Raw genomic sequence first — 23,404 nt, forward strand, 5'->3', positions numbered from 1 at the left:
ATAGCATTAGGTATGAGATGATATTATATCTTGCTCAAACTGGAAGGGGAAATGTAAAGTTTAGTTTTAGCTGGAACTTCTGCTACACATGTAGTTGATCCTCATTATTCACCATAGTAATGTTCTAGAAAGTTACCATAGACACTGAATTGTTAAGGACAGAACTTTGGCTCCTGGGGGAAATACAGGGTTGAGTACTTGCAACTGAAACACCATTTATGTTAGGTCTCTTCACTGTTGAAAGCCTACTCTTCCATAAACCCTTCCCTGTATAACATTTAACAGGTGTTATAAAGATTCTTCCACAATCTTTGACTTGTAGAACTTGCCTCACCAGTCGGTTTCACATTTTTCATGCTGTATTACCTTTTGAAATGTCCAAGCCAGGCAGCACTGTCTGAGAAGAGTTTAGCATTTTCCTGATCCTGATAATGTGACTGTAAGTTTCTTTGCTTTCAGCTTTACAATAATGCCGTCCACTATGCTTTTTCAAAACTGGGTCATCACCTCATGAATTCACAAATTTTAGCCACACTTTTTTATCTTTTCTGTAGCTTCATCATGCATTGTAGTTGTTACCTTAGCACTTTCTGGAATTGTCTCATTGATTAGTGAATTTGTTTTTTTTCCGAATGTACCTTATTGATTCATTAACATTGATTGAACTCCTAGCCAACAGCACTGTAATTCATGCATGAATGAAGCTTCTGTAACACATGTATTTTTTCCATAAACCATATCACAGCCTTGGATTTAGGACCACCAGACAACACTTGAGGATGTTGCTGGGGAAACTTTTCAAACAGTTAAATCACCAAGAAAAAGCACAAAAATGTGAAAAACATGGCCCTATATAAACTGAGGAAAGGACATGAGAGCAGAAACAAGAAGCGAGAGCTTTGCTTTATTTGACCGGGAATGTTTGTGTCCAGCAATTCTGTGCCTGTCCATGAATAACAAATAGTGCCCAAGTGTTGGTTTGGAGGCTCCAAATAAATTTTAGTGAGTAAGCCAGTTTTAAAATGTGGAATTTGCAAATAATATGGATCAACTATATTAGAATCCAAGGATATGAGCCTTCAGAATGAAAGATTATACCAAATGCCCTGCCTAAAACCCTGTGCTGGGACAGATCATTGTGAGATTTCAGAACATTTAGCTTAAGATTCTAAAAGCTTCCAGAGAGCTAAAAAGAGTTTTCTCCTGAAGGTTATGTAGATCAAACATGTCATGACAATAACTAAATACCCTTGACTAATTAATTTAAAAAAAATCTATTTAGTGGCACCTGGGTGGCTCAGTCAGTTCAGTGTCCAATTCTTGATTTCAGCTCAGGTCATGATCTCAGGGTCATCAGCAGGGCGTTTAGCCTGCTTGAGTTTCTCTCTCTGACCCTCCCCCTGCCCCACCCACACACATACACTCACTCTCTCTCTCTCTAAAACAAAACAAACTTTCTATATTGGAAATATAAACATATAAGAAGAAATTAACCCAACTAATTGTTATTTTTTGAACAGAAGGTATAAACCAGTAAGAGAAAGAGATGACCAGGAGGAAAAATGGCACCTTGCATAGAAAAAAATCCAAATAGCCAATGAATGAATTAAAAAGCTGTTCCACTTCATTTGTGACAGGAAAGTCAGTTCTGTGTAGTTATAAGGATATGTAGTGACAGAATCTCTTGTACACTTCTCTCTGGGTGTATAAATCTGTACAGCTACTCTGGTTAGCATTTTGGCATTATCTAGTTAAGTGAAAGCAATGCATATCTATAACCCAACCAGGATACCAGGATAGATACAGAAGAATGTTCACAGCAGCACTGTGCATGATAAAAATAGGAATCAGCAAAAATGACCATCAAAAATAGAATGGATGAGTAAGCTGCATAGTCATATAATGGAATACTGAACAGCAATGGAAACAAATTACCACTTCACAAAACAACGTGGATTAAGTCTCTCAATCATAAGTTTCAGTGTAAGAAGCAACACACAAAACAACATAGTTTGAGTCAATGTTTATAAGATTCTAAAACAGAAAAATAAATAATATCTTAGGGATACATATGTAAATGGCAGAATATAGAAAAAAATCAATAAATGGTTTTCATTCTTGTCACTATAGTGGATAAAAAAGAAAAGAGAAAGAAGTCTGGGGTTAGGGTTATGGCCAATTTTTTGACATGATTATAAGGATGTTGACCTTATTTATTATACTTCATGATTTCAGTATTTTACTGTATATGTATTACATTTCACAACTGAAAAAAGTTAATAAAAGTTTTTATAAAACTCTGCATTCATGTGCCCTTCTGAAGGGAAAAATACTGCTTAAAAATGAAATGCAGGGTGCCTGGGTGGCTCAGTTGGTTAAGTGTCTGCCTTCGGCTCAGGTCATGATCCCAGGGTCCTGGGATCGAGTCCCACATCAGGGTCTCTGCTCAGCAGGGAGTCTGCTTCTCCCTCTCCCTCTGTGTTCTCCCTCTCTCTCTCTTTCTCAAATAAGTAAAATCTTTAAAAAAATGAAATGCAGTCCACCTCAGGTTGTTCAAACTGAATTATGCTAAAATGACTGGTAGTATATGAATAACCTTAAAATTTTAGGGGGAAATCTCATTAGAGAACAACTTAAATGCTATAAATTTGACAAAGTAGAAATAATGATGAATTTCCAAACATTGTATTGGAAGGTAAGAGATGGGAAGTTGGGAAGAATTATAACTGACAATTTTCTCAATTTTCATACCTTGCAGTCAGTACTGAGGTGTGAAATATAAACATGGAGTCCAAAAAATAGTTTGGTCCATATCTTAATGTTGCTTCCTTTTTAATATTAGAAATATTTTTTTCAGCAGTTACCATATTTTTGTGGAAAAATATTCAGAAAACTTTTACCTTGGTTATCTCATTTTAGTTGCATTCAGATAGTTAAAATTTAATATTTTTAAAGTAGAAACATTTATTCTATGATTGAATTACGTAAAAAATGAGTTCTGCATGCATATACATTGGAAAGAGGCTTACACTGACAGATTCCAGGGGTACCGAAGCTTAATAATAGTTTTGTTATAATCCTTTTTTTTCTTTCCTCTCTTCTTTATATTTCTCAGTAGGACCTCCAAAATGAACTAGTATTGGGTACCTGGGTGGCTCAGTTGGTTGAGTGACTGCCTTTAGCTCAGGTCATGATCCTGGAGTCCCAGGATCAAGCCCTGCATTGGGCTCCCTGCTCAGTGGGGAGTCTGCTTCTCCCTCTGACCCTCCCCCCACCCGTGCTCTCTCTCTTTCACTCTCTCTCAAATAAATAAAATAAATAAATAAATAAAATATTAAAAAAAGAAAAGAACTAGTATTTAATAAAGGGTTGACATCTCCCTTCACAGCATAAAGTTTTAAAGATTATTTTAAAATAAAACATATAAATATATATGCTTGTAGATGTGTATATACACATTTGTTTACGTATTATACATTGTTTACATATTATATACAGAAACTTTTAGCAGGAATATCCCTTTTAAGGAGGATTAGAGAACTAAGAACAGCAAAGATTAATGGATCACAGGAGTAAATGGAGAAGGCTTCCAGTTCAACCACAAAAAAACATGTGACTTCAGCATTCACCATCTGATATGCCTAAGTAATTTGCCTTTAATGAGATGCTCACGACTACACATGGCAAACACTTAATTGTTATAAATGTTTTGAATTTCATTAATGTATTAAAATATGCATTTTTGCAAAAATATATAGACAGAATTGTAAGAAAATTTGTATATAAAATGTTTTTCATATAGCACCTGCATTTGTATATTGAATATGTGTGCGTGTATGTTACATATATAATAATTTTAGAAGAAAAGTTTTTATTAATGTGGTTTTATGGGGATATTTGATGTAGAGTATCTATCTAGTTAATATAAAGTAGATCATTGATTGAAGAATACACATTCCAGCCATGAAATGTTGAGACAGAAAAGAGAATGAGGATCCAAATTACAACTCATTGAGAAGTGAGCCAAGATCACAGCTGGATTTCAGCTGTAGTATTTCTCAGATATTATTATTTTGATTTTCTCCATTCTTTCCTTGTGGAATGCCTATTAGATTTTACTTTGGACTACTGAGTGAGATCATCTCTGTTTTACATTTATTTCTCTCATTTCCGTATTTTTATCGAAAGTAGTTTCCATTCATTTTTTTAAAGGATTTTATTTATGTATTTATGTATTTAGTTATTAAAGAGACAGAGAGGGAGAGCATGAGCCGGGGGATGGAGAGGGGTGGAGGAGGAGGGAGAGAGAATTTCAAGTATACTCCTGTGCAGAGCACGCTGCCCCATGCGCCCCTCCATTTATTTTAAAGTAACATTTATTTCATAATTTCTGTAAATTTTCAGGAGAAAAGTTTTTGTTTGTTTTTCTTTTTTCACTAACATGTTATTTTTGTTTTATGGGTTGAATATTTTATAAATTTCTTTGAGGATCCTTCCTAGGGTTTCCGCCTAAATTCTCTGCTCCCTGGAAAATTCTTGCTTGGGAACTCTCCCTTCTGGGTGGAGCTGATCTCCCTCCATCTGGGCCTCATGTCTGTGTGCTTAGTTGGGGAACCAGCTTCTGTGGAGATTATCTCTAAATTCCAGAAATTACAGGTCTTTGCTTGGGAAATATTAATGTTCTCCTCAGTAGAATTTGTCTCTCATGTTATTTTGTCTCTGAGGAAATCATATAACTGCTGAGCAATTCTTGCATTCTGGATGAGGAGAAGCATGGGGCCAGTTGGCCTTTCCATGCAGTGAATCTTCATTTTTTCTGTCTCAGGTCAATCCCACTTTCTTTAGTATCTGGCCGTTCTGATACTGAAGCTTTCCAGGTTTCTGCCAGACCAACTTGCTCCTTTTGGATTATATCCACCTTACAAACTCAAAGACACGTTTTTCTCAGTCCCACTTTGCTGTTTACTGTTACTGCTTCTTTCTTTCTTTCTTTCTTTCTTTCTTTCTTTCTTTCTTTCTTTCTTTCTTTCTTTCTTTCTTTCCCTCTTACCTTATACTGATGGTCTTCTCATGCTCTTCTTAGTTAGAGGTTTATACCTGTATGCCCTATTTATTATCATTTTACGGGAATTATGACAGAGAAGGAAAAGGCAGATTTGTTCAATCTTCTATTTTTTATTGACTGTTCAGAGACTGAGAAGCTAATGTGCTTTGTAGTAAGCGAAAGTAGATAAGACTCTGGAAATTGCATATGAGGGGGTAGGAAAGACCACTTGAAATACTTGAAATGTGTGTTCCAGGAAGATCGGGTAAGAGCTGGGGAAGAGATAATTGACATAAGTTGAAAGCTTGTGGAAAAGTGGAGTGCCTCTAACTTAATATTTTTAACCCATATTCTAGGAGCCTGAAAATACTTTTTAAAATAGGGAATAGGATGTGAAATCCTAACCAACTTTTTCTAGTGGGATACAAGTTGTGTTTTTTGTAGAATGAAGCCACATTTTTGTCCTTGATGCCATTTATTTTAATAATACTAAATTTATTTTTTAAACAAAGTCTCTATATACTTTAGATGCTAGGCAAGAGAGACCTCCAAACTGTTAGAGCATTCAGGTCCATGATTTAATGCTGGCTGAAATGAGGACATAAATTACCCATTGTATCATTATTTTCCCACCAAGAAAAAAATAGAATTAAAGCTTTGTACTTTGTCGGCTTGTCTCCTGGGTAACGGAAGAGGAGGCTGAACCCGAATAAATGTGATGGGAGGGATACAGTGATTCAGGTCCATATTGAGTTGTGGTTGTAAGAGAAATTTACACACTTAATATTCAGATAAAATTAATGGCTTTCAAAATTTTGTCAGCAGAAAAGCCATTATTCATGATGCTCAAAAACAAAATAACCACCTGCTGCAATCTTATCTTGGCATGGCAGAAGAAATGTTGTACTAGAAGGAGCAAGACCGTAAGTACCATTTTATTTCTGATAGATCAAACATCAGGATTTGCCAGAGTCTTACGATACTTTTGAAAGGAGAATGTTTCTTTTCAGAAATTGATCCTAAATCCATGTGTATTTATATCGTTGAGTGTTTAACCAATGAGGTTTTCCCAAGATGTTACTTTTATCCTAAATTTACATTATCCTGGATCACTTGATTACTGGCCCATGCTGTAATCTCATACAGTGATTCAACATGTATAATAACCTGCCCTCAAAATGTATGCATAAATAAATTGATTACGAGAAATTAATGGATATGTGACATAAAATACATGAACATAAAGAAAATTGTGAGTTCAGAGGAGGTGATATTACTTTGTTCTGGAGAGGTGATGGTATTAGTAGGTTCACGAAGGGAAAGTTACCAAATGAAAATAATATTTAAGAAAAAAAGCTGAGGAGACAAATATGTACAAACCCAGTTGTCTTAAGAATTTCAAAAAAGTCCGAGCATGGTGTGTGAGTGAAGAAGAATCTTTTATTAAAATATATGAAGGCTTACAAAAACAGCAAACATACATTATTTCATAATTGAATGAGCCATACTATCTACATGGAGTTTTGTCAAGAATCCATCCATATTCAAGGATTTATTGAACATTGGCATTTTGGCCAATTTTCAATGAGCCAAACATACTGTTTTGAGAATGGACTATGGAGAGAAGGTAGACATTACAGGTAAATGTGTAGAGAAAAAGCGATGAAAGAGAGGAGATGGGGAAGGAGGAAGAATGCGAGGGGGACGGAGAGAGGAGCAGATATGAGACACACAACAACCAGAAGAGAAAGTTGTTTATACCCTGACTTTCCACCTCACCACTCCCATTAGAGCTTGAAGCCTCATGTTCATGGCATTTCTCTATCTCTGCTGTAGTCTCATTCCTCAATTACATTATTATTTTTTTAACTGACGAAAGAGCAGTATTAACCAACTTCAAAAATTTGTTTTTCAGATCAGATGAAGTATTGAACGTGATAGCATATTGAACAGAAAAATGTACAATGTTAAATGAAATATTAATATAGAGGCAGACATTTTTATTGTTTTTTGATCACTACATCAAATTATACTTTTTATTTGCTTGTAAATAACTTATTATGAAAAATGGCTAATGTTGAGTTTGTGTTAATCTCTCCCTCACCTTTGACACCACATTCACAGTCTATGAAATGAAGCAGCATTATTGGACCCTGTGGGTCAAGTTTTAGCCTTTAGAATTATTCATCTTTTTTATAGCCAAATGCCTCCCATCAAAATCACTTGCTTATCAACATTGACCTATGCAAGTCATAGTATTATAGACATTCACAAGTGTGTTTGTTCACAAGGGGCACAAAGAGGTGCATTGAGAACATTGGTACACACCTCTTCCTGTTTTTCTCAGTATATTTTATTTTATTTTTTACAAAGTGCAGAGTCTTCAGGGGGAAGGTGAAGATCAATTTTATGGGATACAGAATGGTTCATTTGAAATCCATTCAACCATGTGATGTGCTGTGCTGTTCCAGGGAGCATTTTGGACAACTATTCTCTCAAGTGCTTACCTTTGTTGAAGGAAGATAGACAATAAATAAGGAAGTAAATAGTTTTGATAGTACTGTGCTCTAAGAAGAAAAAAGATAACCCAGAGTACTGAGTGGTAATGGGGAACCCTCTACTGCAATTAGGATGGCCTGCGAAAGCCTGTGCTGACTCAGATACTCAGGGAGGCATGGTCTGAGGAGAGGGACAATGACCAAGAGGAGGCAGGCAAAGGTCTGGCAGAGAGTACAAAGATCCAAAGGCAGAAGGAATTGGAATATCTCAGTGAAAGAAGAGAGAAGATGGAGGCTGAGGATATACAGTAGATTCTTGAACAACACAGGGGTCATGGGCACTGACTCCCTGCACAGTTGGAAATCCATCTCTAACTTTTGACTCCCCAGAACCTAACTACAAATAGCCTACTGTTGTTGACTAGAAGCTTTACTGATAACATAAAATCAATTAACACATATTTTGGATATTATATGTATTATGTATGTACCTTATTTTTACAATAAAGTTAGAGAAGAAATGTTAAGAAAATCAAAAGGAAGAGAAAATACATTTCCAGTGCTCTACTGTATTGAAAAAAATATCCACGTGTATGGGTACCTGTGCTGTTCAACTGTGTTGTTCAAAGGTTGACTGTATTCCTTTTCTTTAGTGCATGTGGGTAGGAAATGGTTTATAATCCAAAAGAAATTCTTAGCTTTCTTGCCAAAGAGAATAAATTTAGCTGTTAATTCATAAAATTAGTATAGAGGACCGTAGGGGAAGGGAGGGAAAATGGAATGGAAGAAATCAGAGAGGGAGACAAATCATGAGAGACTGTGGACTCTGGGAAACAGACTGAGGGCTACAGAAGGGAGGGGGTGGGGTGTGGGGTAACGGGGTGGTGGGTATAAAGGAGGGCACGTGTTGTGATGAGCACTGGCTGTTATATGCAACTCATGAATCATTGAACACTACATCAAAAACTAATGATGTACTATATGTTGGCTAATTGAACATAATAAATTTTTTTTAAAAAATTGCAGTTTTAAGATAATACCACTTTTGATTTTTCTCTAGGCTGCATTGTTTGCATGTAGTTTTTTAAAATATATTTTGCCTTTGTGTGTTCATGTTCTTACAGTACTGCTTATAAGGATATTATAATTATCTGATCAACTGTAAAAGCTACATTATATTCTTAATTGCCGTTGCCATATTCATGGATGATATCTTCTGGCACTTATCATCTCTATTTGATAGTCATGGAATTGTTTTGAAAATTAGAAAGGAAGAGCAAAAACATGACACAATGATAATTTCCATAATGGCTATTTAAATTTTTCTTTTGCAGTTGATTTTATATGTGTGTGTGTGTCTAACATATGTAAACACTTGAAGATTTTTTTTCTTAAAGTAAAGCCTGATTTGATTTGTTTTGATTCTAAATCAGTCATCTCTTCTGGCCTTAGATTTTACTGCTGTGTGCTTCCAACAGACTCACAGCACTAACCCAGCATTAACATACAGATATAGCCTGACTATATTTAACATATATTTTCTATTTGTGTGAGACACAGCAAACCAAGGAGCAGCAATGGAAAGATTTTAACAGAAGTCTAATGGGAAAAATTGGATGAATGAACATTCTTTAAATACACACTGCTTTCCAAATGTTCCCTTCCTGTGTGGTCAGCATTTGCTTTTATTACTTTGGAGTTGAGAAGGTCTCAATGTCACAACACATACAAAAACATGCACAACCCACCCACAAGGTAATGTTGGTATTCAGCATACAAAATCACACATTAAAATTGTAGGTAGTTAAGTCCAAGCAGATGCTTGCCAACAGCATTTATATCTTTGATTCAATTTTATTTTGATTTATTAATGGGATTATAAAATTCCTTAATGAAGCATGTTCACAAAGCCAAAGCAGAGAGGATTATTAGCTGGGCTTGTATTACTGAAGCCATAAAAATTAACAAGTAAACATAGAAAACACAATGTCAAATTATTTACGGGCTTCTCATTAGCATACATATTTTTAAGGCTGCCTGTACATATCTGGGTAGACTTGGCAGCAGATGGAGTGAAACAATACAACTAGAAAATATAAAAACAGCTCCACAAGTCTCAGATTACTTAGCAATAGTGTACTGGGATGTGCAGGGCAATGCAGATCAAGTATAGGCTGTCACTCAGAGGGTTTTGAGCCAGGGAAGAGCATGTGGATATTGGAATTTAGGAACAAGTGAAGATTTGGAATAAGAGTTTATGAGACCAAGGCTCAAGCTTATAGAATTACCACTTCTGGAAGAGAAAAACTCTAGAAGTTTGAGAGAAGGTTCAAGGAAAAAAACAGTTATTAGTTTTAAAAATTTTAAAGTCCTAGGGTTAGGATGGTATTTATGGCCTGGGAAAGACGATTCCATCAGCAGCTCAGGTGAGGAAAGGGAATTCTGACCCAGCCGTTGCTCTCGTACTTCCTGTAAGCGAGGGCGGCACCTGGTGCCAGAGCTTGGATAACTGTGGGCTTCAACGTGGGAAGTCCATGAGAAGCGAAAGCCATTTTCAAAGGCCAGGAGGCAGCCCTGAACTAATTTTGACATGAAAAAAGACAAGAAAGGGGAGACCTGATGCTACATACAGCTGCATCGGAATATGCCAACTTCTCCCACTTTCAACAACAACGCTGTCTCCTTCCCCTTCTTCCTCTGTAGATCCACGACTGCTTTCCCTTATTTAGGTTTACTACCAGAGAAAATACGTTCAAAACAACACACCATTGGAATCTTCCGTTCTGCTCTTGAAAGACAGGTACATGTTTCTCTCTTATCAATTCTCTCCTATATACAGTTCGTGGTTGGGTTTTAAACACTGGGTGTTATACGCAAGTAATGAATCATGGAACATTACATCAAAATCTAGGCATGTACTGTATGGTGACTAACATAACATAATAAAAAATTATTATAAAAAAATTAACATAGGGCTTCAAATTTGGAATGGGCCCTGTCTTTAGCATGCTTTTGAAGAAAGTCAATAATAAAAACAAAATATTGCAAACTCCATAAAGCTTTGAAAATTAAATCAGTTTCTCTGCTTGGCTTTATGATCCCTTGAAATTTTGCTGCATTTCCTCCCCAACCCAGCTTGTGGGCAAGGGGTGCTCTCTAAAAATGGGCAGAAGAGGGAAGCTCTCTTGCCATGTTTGATTTTTCTGCTCAGTACAGGTAGGTTCATCTCCTTTCTCATTCGGGCAGCATTTATTATATCTATTGACTATTTGTGTAAAACTTTGATCTCCCATTCTATTAAAAATTTGTTGTTGAGAATGGAATTCATATTTGATTCATATTTGTTTCACATTTGTATCCTTTCACCAAGCACATATGATGTGTTTTACACAGTTGGTGTTGATACATTTTTTAAACGGTTTGATTTCCAAGCTCTATCAGCTTGCTTTAATCACTGTGAAATAGCTCTTGATTTATTCTATTCTGTTGAGAGCCTAAAACTATGATGGCAGAACGCTGAAGTGAATGGGGTCAGTTCAGTGCTGCTGCATTGCTAGCGGTGTGCTGAAGTGGGATAATATTGAACCATGGCTGTTCTGGCTGCCATACAACAATGGCATGGCTGTGGAGAGGTACAAAGTAGGAATGCCAGTCAGATAATTCCATGGGTTTCCAATAAAAATCCCTTAGAATCTCAGCACGCAATACATATCTTTCATTTCAAATAAAAACATCACATAGTATATCCATGTTTTGAAGGCTGAGAAGTAGACACATGGGAACATGACCTTGGCTGGGTAGCTTTCTTTAACTAAGGCAGTTCTGAGGAACGTCTATCACTGAAGGCTGATAGCACCCCCAACAGTTGGGGGAATAAATTGTTCATCCCTGAGGTAGAATCTGGGCAGGCAGCATTGCATACATTATAATGATCCCCTTGTGTTTCCATTTTCTGACATAAATCCAGAGAATAGCTCCTCTGATATTCCAGGGAGTCTCTATTATGGAAAAACCATAGAGGGATGATAACTGGTTGAATGATAGCCCTCCCTGATGAATATAGACTAGGGTTCATAGCCGATGCTTATCTTCCTCCTCTGCTGTCAATTCAGAAGTGCTCTCACTCTCAGTATCTCTGCTTATCTCAGTGGCTTAAGTGGTAGTGTGATCCAGACCTCATCCTTGAGAGGCCTGAGCCCCTAGTCACCATTTGCTTCTCCAGCTATGGCTACTATTGCTTTTACCAACAAAACTGGTCAAGAGATACCAAGAGGCACCCAAGTGGGTCACTTGTGTATCAACATATTTCTTTCTGCCCCCATTACTGATGACCATAGTTTATAAAATACACCAAGATGACAGCTCCTTACCTGCTGGGTTATCACAAAGAGCCCTGAGAGCCCACGCAGCACACATACCTTAAAGTTTAATGAACCTCTTGCTGTATATTTTGAGCTTGTAACACAGGACTTCTGAAGCTGCAGAGCACAGAATTGTGAGGATGGGAAACACACATTCTCCAACAGGGATGATGGAAATGACAATAAGTAAGGGCACTTTTGCTTCCACCTCTTTCTTCCCATACACATTCATTCTCACTGTAGGAAACAGCCATATATAAAATTCTTGACTGAGTGCAAATTGCGTCCTGGAGGAAGGCACCATATTCTCACAAGGCTGTGCCTATAAGACTTTGTTCCAGAAGGTTGGCAGTGTCTGAAAGATGTGATGTGTGATATGTCTAGTTGATTCTATGTTTGGGTGCTTACCCACGATTGAATCTTCTTTGCTGTATATAGCAGGTTCTTTGGTCTGGCATTTTCTTTGGTCTGTTCTTTGAACATGGCATCCCATGTTCAAAAAATACACATTTTTAAAACTCAAGGGTAGTGGGGCGAACTATAGCCAAGCAGACAGCAAAGCCAAGCCAGCCCTCAAATTTGTTTTTATTCTTGTCCAGATGAATTGCTGTCCCTTCCTGGGTGCAGCGCCAATCTGGGCTGGCTTCATTGTCAGTGTATCTTGGCTCAGTCTAGCGTATAGAAGGCTATGTAGAGACAGATCTTGAAGGGGGTGCGTATTGTCTTATAGGGAACATAGGAACGAGCAGACTGGTTCACGGGCAAGTCTCTGTGGTCTTTGAATAAATTCTTGTAACATCTCAGAGTGTTCACAGCAGCCTATGTGTGAGTCCAGATATTCACAGATTAGGTCTCAGGATTCCATTCTTTCCCAGCAAGGACCTTGGAATCTAGACTCAGATTGTTACTTTCTTTGAACTTCCGTTACCCTCTTGAGATTCACTACTCCCAGCCTTTTTCCCCAATTCCACTGCCCACTGTTTTTCTGAAACCTCCTAAATGTCTGATACATTTCCCATAAGATTCCAGTCTACCAGCAATGAGAGTTTTAGTAATTGTATTGCTATCTGAGGCCATGTTTGGCTGCAACACAGTCTCATGGAAGGCTGTAGCCAGCCCCGTGGCAGTGGGGGAAGTTTAATCCATTTTCATTTGTTATGAAACTAACATATCTGGAATTATTTTTTACCATTTTGCTCTGTTTTCTATTTATCATGCTTTCTCTGTATTTTTGTATTTTTAAAATTTTCTTTGTATGCACTTGTTAAAGTGATTATTTGTACTCATTGCCTCCTCTACTTGTTTCAAAGTTATATATTTTATTGATATTATTTTATAAGTCACTTTTAATCTTTAAATGCGTATTCCATTTAACACAGTGTAAAATTAATCATTATCTCTTTAGAGAATACCCTAGCTTTGAGTAGCATATATATGGTGCTCAATCTTTCTCTCTGTGTCTGTCTTTCTTCCTTTCTGTCTTCTATCTGTATACCATCTGTTATTACAGACAGACACACAGTTGAATTTCTTTCCTTTTGAAAGAATTGTTTTAGATATATGTGTTAGTTTCTTGTTGCTGCTGTAACAAATTAGCATGAATTTACTGGCTTAAAAACAGCATACATTGATTATCTTATATTTCTGACTGTGTTTCTGTATCCTAAAATAAAGTTGTTGGAGCCTCTAGGGCAGAGCTCATTCTCTTGTCCTTTCTATATTCTAGGGTACATCTGCATTCTTTGCTTTGTGGAGTCTTCCTCCAACTTCAAAGCCATCAATGAAGTCACCCTGACCTCTGCTATGGCTGTCACATCTCCTTCTCCAACTTTTTAAAGGGTTCTTGTGATTACCTTAGACACTTTCAAATAACCCAAGATAATCTCAATATCCTCAATTTAATCACATCTGTGAAGTCCCTTAACCATGGAAGTATATTCACAGGTTTGGTGATTAGGACGTAGGTATCTTTGGGCAGCCATTATTCTGCTTACCCCCATATTCCTTTAGTGGTCTGTGAGTGATACAGACTTGCAGTCATATACTGAAGTCTTAGTATTGACAACAGTCTTCTGGCAGCGCCTCTGGCATGCCAAGCAAACAGAAGTTTTTTGTCAGTCTAACTGTGGTCCTTTACTGCAAATCTGCCTTTTCACTCTAGTTGTTTTTAAGGCTTTCCCTTTTCTTCAGTATTCAGCATTTTGCCACAATGGATGTAGGTTTATTTAAAATATCATATTTGGGTCTTTTTGTGCTAAAATTTTCAAATTTGTGGCTCCATGTTTTCAGTTAAAATATAATCATATTCATTATTTCTTTAAATATAGACTACTACAAATTTTCTCTTTTACTGAACTACTTTTATTATATTTTTATTTTAATTCAGGTATAGTTAGCATACAGTGTAATAGTTTCAGGTGTACAATATAGTGATTCAACACTTCTGTACATCACCCTGTGCTCATCACAAGTGCACTCCCTCATCCCCGTCACCTATTTCACCCACTGTCCCAACCACCTCCTCTCTGATATTCTGTATTTTAAATGAGTACCCTCAGTTAAAGTTTTTTTTTTTTAACAAGAACATTTTTTTACTTGACACATACTTCAGAATATATGGTTCTAAAAGATATATATAAAACATTCTGTCCAAGAAAAATAGGATATTGGGCATGACTTCAGTCTTCATAAGTGTAATATTTATGTCTATTTTTATGTAATTTAACCTGGGGATCCTTCCATGTGTACTTGAACAACTTTTAAATATGCATTGTTGCTTTACAGTCTATTCTTCATACCTTTGATGTAAACACTTTCAGTTCTTTCAGAGTTTTGAGTTTTTGAACTATTTCAAATTAACTAATTTTCTTTGTGTTTAATCAGCCATTTAATTCATTCTTTGAATTTTTAATTTTAATATATTTTTTGAAATTCTTTGTTTTCAAAACAGTATTTTAGATTTTAATCCATTCAGTTCTTCATGGTGTCAGTTTCCTGCTTTTGTCACTTTAGTTTCTACTTTTTTATTTAGGATCACTATAAGATGGTTTTAATTTTTCAGGTTCTGGTAGATGCTAATTCTTTAATTATCTTCTTGGTTTTATCAGTTAATTCTCATGTTAGCCTGGTTTTGTATATGCTTTACAATTTTATGTCTTCCACGTTTTAATTTTCCTTCTCTATACACTGCCCACTGACTCCTTACCAACTTCTAAAATTTAGGCTCTGCTGGCCTGGAAGGTGCCTGGATATTGGCTGCTACTTCCATTCTTCAGTTTTCTCTTGGGTTCTGCAACATGGAAATTACTTTTGAGCATAATTCTTTTGAGCACTGTGATTGTTGATAACTCATATTTTATTTTAGTCATTTTATTTGCTTTAGCAACAAGATTATCCTTTTATATCAGCTTATTCTGGTCTATTGCTCTGATTGTGCTTCTCTAAGAACTCTCTATTTGCTGGTGTCTGGTATAGTTTTTGTTTGTTTTTTTAAGATTTGTTTATTTATTTATTTTGAGAGAGAGAGACAGAGACAGAATCAGAGAGACAGAGGGAGAGGGAGTGAATCGCAAGCAGACTCCATGCTGAGTGTGGAGCCCAGCACGTGGCTCCATCTTACAACCCTGAGTTCATGACCTGAGCCGAAACCAAGAGTTGAATGCTCAACTGACTGAGCCAACCAGGTGCCCCCAGAAATCCACATTTAATATGTGTCCCTAAACTACCATTTCAGAAGTGCTAAAAATCATCATAAAATTGATAGTTTTTTAATTTATATTTGCCTGGATTTTCAGGGTGCATAATGAAGAATGTTATGTCATCATATTTTATTTATACAAATAAAAAAGGAGAATTGTATGTAGGGGCACTTTGTAAGCCTGTATCACAAGTGACCATAACCTTCAATCCATAATGATGAGGTCTGCCAAGTTGTTTTCAGTCCTGTAACCACCTCACATCTTTTAGCAACTAGGTCATCTGAAGCAGCTTGAAGATCAAAGGAAAATTCTGCACAAGCTCAAACTTGTACAGAAGGGTATTCCTTCTGCTAAAATGGATTTTTCTTTTTTTTTTTTTCCTTCAAGATTTTTATTTATTTATTTGAGAGAGATAGAGCACTAGTGGGGTTAGGGGCAGAGGGAGAGGGAGAAGCAGGCTCCCCGCTGAGCAGGGAGCCAGATGTGGGGCTTGATCCCAGAACCCTGGGATCATGACCTGAGCCGAAGGCAGACCCTTAACTGATTGAGCCATCCAGGTGCCCCCAAAATGGATCTTTCAATATATTGATTACCTGAAGAGGTAATCTTCAATGTTGCTAACTAAAGCTGCATCAATGTTGCAAACTAAAACTACATCCATGTTGCTAACTAAAACAGACAAATTAAGAAGAGTGAGAGTTCTTCCAGATTGTCTTTAACACAACTATGAATGCTTTGTGTTACATCAATTCACAGGTCTGTGTACGTGAGAAAATACTGAGCTCCCATTCTTGCTTGATTTCATCAGTGGGAAAATATTTCTTTTTCCCGTTATGACTGGACATTTTATAAATCTATTAAATTACCAGTTTACAGGTTATTTTGATTGACTCCAAGGTAGGAAATGTAATACAGTTTTGTTTCATTGTCAAATGGCCATTTAAAAGAGTTTCAGCTACTCATGACAGAAGGGGAGAGAACAGGTCAAAAGACCTGAAAGCCTCAAAATTTCTGAGCTGAGTAAAAACATTGGAAACTGGTTATTGGAAAAGATATATCATTGATATTTTCAAATGATACCTTAATGAACCAAAAAAGTATAGAGCATCACAACACCTTTCTTTCATTTATAATGCAACAGACACTTCCTATTCTTTCCTTTTGCTCCCTCCTGCCTAATCAATTATGCAGTATGGTTAGGACCATTTTTGCATTATTAGTCATATAATTAAAGACCTAATATATAAATTCATAGAGCTAGCAACTCACTATTTTAAGCTAAATAGCTGCTTTAAAATTTAAAAATTAAGAGTTCAATCTCTAAAACATGTTTCATGTTTTTTAATACAATACAGTGAATGACAACCCCAACTGATAAGTCCAAAACACATCATAGCCTTTGACAACAGCCACAAAGTAACCATATGTTCATAGTCATTACTCTTATGTTATACTGTTTCTTTGTTATTAGCTCATGCTTCCCCCCCCCCTTTTCTCTCTTTCTAAACACAAATAAATATAATCTTTTAAAAAAATGTGGATTTCAGGACCCCAAACTCAGAGATTCTGATTCAGTTGTTCTGGATTGATAGTGCAACATCTTTTTTTTTTTTTTTTTTTTAAGCTCTGCCAACCACAAACCTAAATACCAAATGTAACATTGTTTCTAATTCAAAGCTTCTCAAGTTTTGGATTACTTCAGAATCACCATGAAGACAGAAGAAATAGGGATGACCAGAACCTATGCAAATCTACCATATTAGAATCTTGTAAGATAGTGATACCCTTTTTATTTATACTTTCTATAGACATTTCCAGATGTACATCAAAGTTTGAAAACCATTTATTTAGTAATAACAATCTTATTTAGCCTCACCAGAACCTTGATTTCAAATTATCTATTGTGATAAGAAATTTTCTATTAGTGCTTGTGTAATCTACGAACCTTTGGCTGCTATAATGTTTATCTTTATATTGTACCATTTCGTATCTATATGTATATATTTTGTATATCTGTAGATATATGTTCTATCTATGTTTATGTCTATATCTATATCTAGATAATTATATATAGATTACTGTATATTATAATGAACAGATTATTATTTATAATGTCTCTATGTATAGCCACCATACAGTATATCATTAGTTTTTGATGTAGTGTTCCATAATTCATTGTTTGCATATAACACCCAGTGCTCCATGCAATACATGCCCTCCTTAATACCTATCACTGGCCTATCCCAATCCTCCATCCCCCTCCCCTCTGAAACCCTCAGTTTGTTTCCCAGAGTCCATAGTCTCTCATGGTTCATTCCTCCTTCTGTTTACCCCCCTTCATTCTTCCCTTCCTTCAAATACCGATCTCCCTGCTATTCCTTATGTTCCATAAATGAGTGAAACCATATGATAATTGTCTTTCTCTGCTTGACTTATTTCACTTAGCATAATCTCCTCCAGTCCCGTCCATGTTGCTGCAAATGTTGGGTAATCGTTCTTTCTTATGGCTGAGTAATATTCCATGGTATACATGGGCCACATCTTCTTTATCCATTCGTCTGTTGAAGGGCATCTCATTTCCTTCCACAATTTAACTATTGTGGACAATGCTGCTATGAACATTGGTGTGCATGTGGCCCTTCTCTTCACTACATCCGTATCTTTGAGGTAAATACCCAGTAGTGCAATTGCTGGGTCATACGGTAGCTCTATTTTAAACTTTTTGAGAAACCTCCACACTGTTTTCCAAAGTGGCTGGACCAACTTGCATTCCCACCAACAGTGTAAGAGGGTTCCCCTTTCTCCACATCCTCTCCAACATTTGTTGTTTCTTGCCTTGTCCATTTTTGCCATTCCAACTGGCATAAGGTGGTATCTCAAGGTGGTTTTGATTTGAATTTCCCTGATGGCTAATGATGTTGAACATTTTTTCATGTGTCTGTTAGCCATTTGTATGTCTTCACTGGAAAAGTGTCTGTTCATATCTTCTGCCCATTTTTTGATTTGATTATTTGTTTCTCATGTATTGAGTTTGAGAAGTTCTGTATAGATCTTGGATATCAGCCTTTTATCTGTAGTTTCATTTGCGAATATCTTCTCCCATTCTGTGGGTCGCCTCTTTGTTTTGATGACTGTTTCCTTTGCTGTGCAGAAACTTTATATCTTGATGAAGTCCCACAAGTTCATTTTATCTTTTGTTTCTCTTGCTTTTGGAGACGTGTCATGAAAGAAGTTGCTGTGGCCGATGTCGTAGAGGTTACAGCCTATGTTCTCCTCTAGGATTTTGATGGATTCCTGTCTCACATCAAGGTCTTTCATTCATTTGGAGTTTATCTTTGTGTATGGTGTGAGAGAGTGGTCAAGTTTCATTCTTTTGTATGTATCTGTCCAATTTTCCCAAAACCATTTATTGAAGAGACAATCTTTTTTCCACTGGATGTTTTTTCCTGCTTTGTCAAAGATTAGTTGACCATAGAGCCGAGGGTCCATTTCTGGAGTTTCTATTCTGTTCCATTGGCCTATGTGTCTGTTTTTGTGCCAGTACCATCCTGTCTTTGTGATCACAGCTTTGTAGTATAGCTTGAAATCAGGCAACATGATGACCCCAGCTTTGTTTTTCTTTTTCAACATTTCCTTGGCAATTTGGGGTCTTTTCTAGTTCCACACAAATTTTAGGATTGTTTGTTCCAGCTCTTTGAAAAATGTCATTGGTATTTTGATCAGGATGGCACTGAAAGTGTAGATTGTTCTGGGTAGCATAGACCTTTTAACTATGTTTATTCTCCCAATCCATGAGCATGGAATATTTTTCCATCTTTTGTGTCTTCTTCAATATCGTTTATCAGTGTTCTGTAGTTTCTAGAGTATAAATCCCTTACTCTACCTCTCTGGTTAAGTTTATTCCGTGATCTCTTATGATTTTTGGTGTTATTGTAGATGGAATCAATTCCCTAATTTCTCTTTCTTCAGTCTCATTGTTCATGTATAGAAATGAACTGATTTCTGAGCATTGATTTTGTATCCTGCCACATTACTGAATTGTTGTATGAGTTCTAGTCATTTGGGGGTGCTGTCTTTTGGCTTTTCCATATAAAGTATCATGTCATCTGCGGAGAGAGCGAGTTTGACTTCTTCTTTGCCAATTTGAAAACCTTTTATTCCTTTTTGTTGTCTGATTGCTGTTGCTAGGACTTCTAGTACTATGTTGAACAATAATGGCAAGAGTGGGCATCCTTGTCGTGTTCCTGACCTTAAGGGAAAGGCTTTAAGCTTTTCTACATTGAGAATGATATTTGCTGTAGGCTTTTCATAGATCGTTTTTATGAAATTGAGGAATGTACCCTCTATCCCTACACTCTGAAAGGTTTTAATCAGGAAAGGATGCTGTATTTTGTCAAATGCTTTTTTCTGCATCAATTGAAAGGATCATATGGTTCTTGTCTCTTTTCTTATTAATGTGATCTATCACGCCGATCGATTTGTGAAAGTTGAACCACCCTTGTATCTCAGGGATAAATCCCACTTGGTCGTGATGGATAATCCTTTGAATGTACTGTTGGATCCTATTAGCTAGTATCTTGTTGAGAATTTTGCCATCCATATTCATCAGGGATATCGGTCTGTAATTCTCCTTTTTGATGGGGTCTTTGCCTGGTTTGGGGATCAAGGTAAGACTGGCTTCATAGAATGAGTTTGGTAGTTTTCCTTCTGTTTCTATTTTTTTGAAACAGTTTCAGGAGAATAGGTATTATTTCTTCTTTGAATGTTTGGTAGAAAACCCCAGGGAATCCATCAGGCCCTGGATTCTTGTTTTTAGGAGTTTTTCAATCACTACTTCAATCTCTTCATGATTAATTGGTCTGTTTAGATAATCACTTTCTTCCTGTTTCAGTCTTGGTAGTTTATAGGTTTCCAGGAAGGCATCCATTTCTTCCAGGTTGTTTAATTTATTGGCATATAATTGTTGATAATAGTTTCTAATCATCATTTTATTTCCTTGATGTTGGTCATGATCTGTCCCCTTTCAATCATATTTTATTATTTTGGGTCCTTTCTCTATTCTTTTGAATAAGTCTGGCCAGTGGCCTATCGATCTTATTAATTCTTTCAAAGAACCAACTTCTAGTTTTGTTGATCTGCTCTACTGTGCTCCTGGTTTCTAATTCACTGATCTCTGCTCTAATCTTGATCAACTGCCTTTTCGTGCATGGGTTAGTCCTGTTCTTCTGTTCCGGCTCCAGCTTCTTAAGATGAAAATATAAAAACTGCATTTTAGATTGTTCTATTCTTTTGAGCGAGGCTTGGATGGCTATGTATTCTTCCCCTAGGACCGCCTTTGAAGTGTCCCATAAGTTTTCGACTGATGTATTTTCGTTCTCATTGGGTTCCATAAATTGCTTCAGTTCTTCTTTAATTTTCTGGTTTACCCAATCATTCTTGAGCAGGATGGTTCTTAGTTTCCAAGTGTTTGAGTTTCTTCCAAAGTTTTCCTTGTGATTTAGTTCCAGTTTCAAAGCATTGTGGTCTGAGGATATGCAGGGGATAATCTTAATCTTTTGGTATTGGTTGAGACCTTTTTTGTGACCCAGTATATGGTCTATTCTAGAGAAAGTTCCATGTGCATTCGAAAAGAATGAGTATTCTGTTTTTCTAGGGTGTAGTGTTCTGTATATATCTATGAGGTCCATCTGGTCCAGTATGTCATTCAAAGCTCTTGTTTCTTTGTTAATTTTCTGCTTAGGTGATCTGTCTATTGGTGAGAGCGGAGTGTTGAGGTCCCCTACTATTAATGTATTACTATCTATATGTGTCTTCATTCTGGTTAAGAGTTGCCTTGTGTATCTAGTTGTTCCCCTGTTTGGGGCATAGATATTTATAATTGTTAGATCCTCTTGTTGGATACACCCTTTAAGATTAATGTAGTGTCCTTCTGTTTCTCTAACTACAGTCTTTAGCTTAAAATCTAATCTGTTTGATATGAGAATTGCTACTCCAGCTTTCTTTTGAGGTCCATTGGCATGAACAGTGGTTTTCCATCCTTTCACTTTCAATCTGGATGTATCTTTAGGTTCAAAATGAGTCTCTTGTAGACAGCATATGGATGGATCATGTCTTTTTATCCAATCTGCAACTCTGCGGCATTTATGGGAGCATTTAGGCCATTCACATTGAGAGTGATTATCGAGAGATATGATTTTTATGTTGTCATGTTGCCTGTGAAGTCCTTGTTTCTTTTGATTGTCTCTGTAAATTTCTGTTCTATATCACTCTGGGTCTTTTTACTTTTATACCCCCCCCCCCTTAGTATTTCTTGTAGGGCTGACTTGGTGGTCACATAATCTTTCAGTTTCTTCTGGTCTTGGAAGTTCCTTGTGTCTCCATCCATTCTGAATGACCGCCTTGCTGGATAAAGGATCCTTGGCTGCATGTTCTTGTCCCTGGGTGCTCTGAATATGTCTTGCCGGCCCTTTCTGGCTTGCCAGGTCTCTGTAGACAGGTCTGTCGTTATTCTGATGTTCCTCCCTCTGTACGTGAGGAATCTCTTCCCCCTTGCTGCTTTCAAGATTGTTTCCTTGTATCTAAGGTTTGCGAGTTGTACTATTATTTGACGTGGTGTTGGTCTGTTCTCATTCATCTTGAGAGGGGTCCTCTCTGCCTCTTGGACACGAATGCTTGTTTCCTTCACCAAATTAGGGAAGTTCTCCACTACAATTTGTTTAAATATCTCTTCTAGACCTCTCTCTTTCTCCACCCCTTTGGGGATGCTGATGATTCTGATGTTGGAATGTTTCATTGAGTCGGTAATCTCCCGTATTCTAAATTCTTGAAATTGTAGTTTTTTATATTTTTTATATTCCCTCTTTTTCCTTCTTTTCTATCATCTCATCTTCCAACTCAGTAATTCATTCTTCTGCCTCGTTTTCCCTAGCTGTTAGAGCATCCAGTTTAGACTGCATTTGATTCATAGCATTTTTAATTTCTGCCAGATTCGCTCTCATTTCTGCCCTTAGAGATTCTATATTCTCCTTAATATTTTTGTTAATATTTTTTTCAAGCCTACACATCATCTTGACCATTGTTACTCTGAAGTCCATTTCTGACAGCTTGGTTGTATCCATATCCATTAGTTATGGGGCAGAGGCCATAGTCTCTGTTTCTTTCTTTTGTTGGAGGTTCCTCCTCCTTGTCATTCTGATGAGGTGTGGTTGTGGGGATGTAGAGAGCCCAAATTATTGACCAGGATCCAAGCAATGTGGGCTTCTTGTTTTTTCAGCCTGCCTTCTGGGGGAACAGCCTGCCCCGCTGATACTCAAGCAACCCTGTTTGGGTAGAGTTGCCCTGTCCCCTGTGGTGGGGGGATGGGCTCACTTAGGACCAGTTTGGGGGCTTTTGTTCTCTGGCAACTTTCCCTGGCGGCTCTCTGTGACTCTTCTGAGAGTCAGAGCAGCAGTGGCCGTATCCTAGCCTCTGTTTCAGAACAGAGAGATCGCAGTCTGCTTTTCACTGAGCTCTCCTGGCCACTCTAACTCTGTTTCTGTCGGTGGTGCTAAAAACCCTGCAGCGTCCTGGGTTGTGTGCCCCACAGCCATTCTCCCAGTCCCCACTCCTAGCTGCAGCATGTCTCTGCCCTTTGTGCTTCTAACACCGCCAGCCGCCCTGGTTCCTGCTCGTGCTCCCAAGCTCCCTGTTTCAGTGTGGTTCGTGTGCGCTCCAGAGCTCCGGTTTTCAGGCATGTCATGTGTGCACTCTGGAGCTCCCAGTTTCAGTCTGGTTTCTCGGTGGCTACCAGAACGCGAGTCCGGC

This window comes from Ursus arctos, unplaced genomic scaffold (assembly GCF_023065955.2).
Source record: "Ursus arctos isolate Adak ecotype North America unplaced genomic scaffold, UrsArc2.0 scaffold_7, whole genome shotgun sequence".
Classification (NCBI taxonomy): domain Eukaryota; kingdom Metazoa; phylum Chordata; class Mammalia; order Carnivora; family Ursidae; genus Ursus; species Ursus arctos.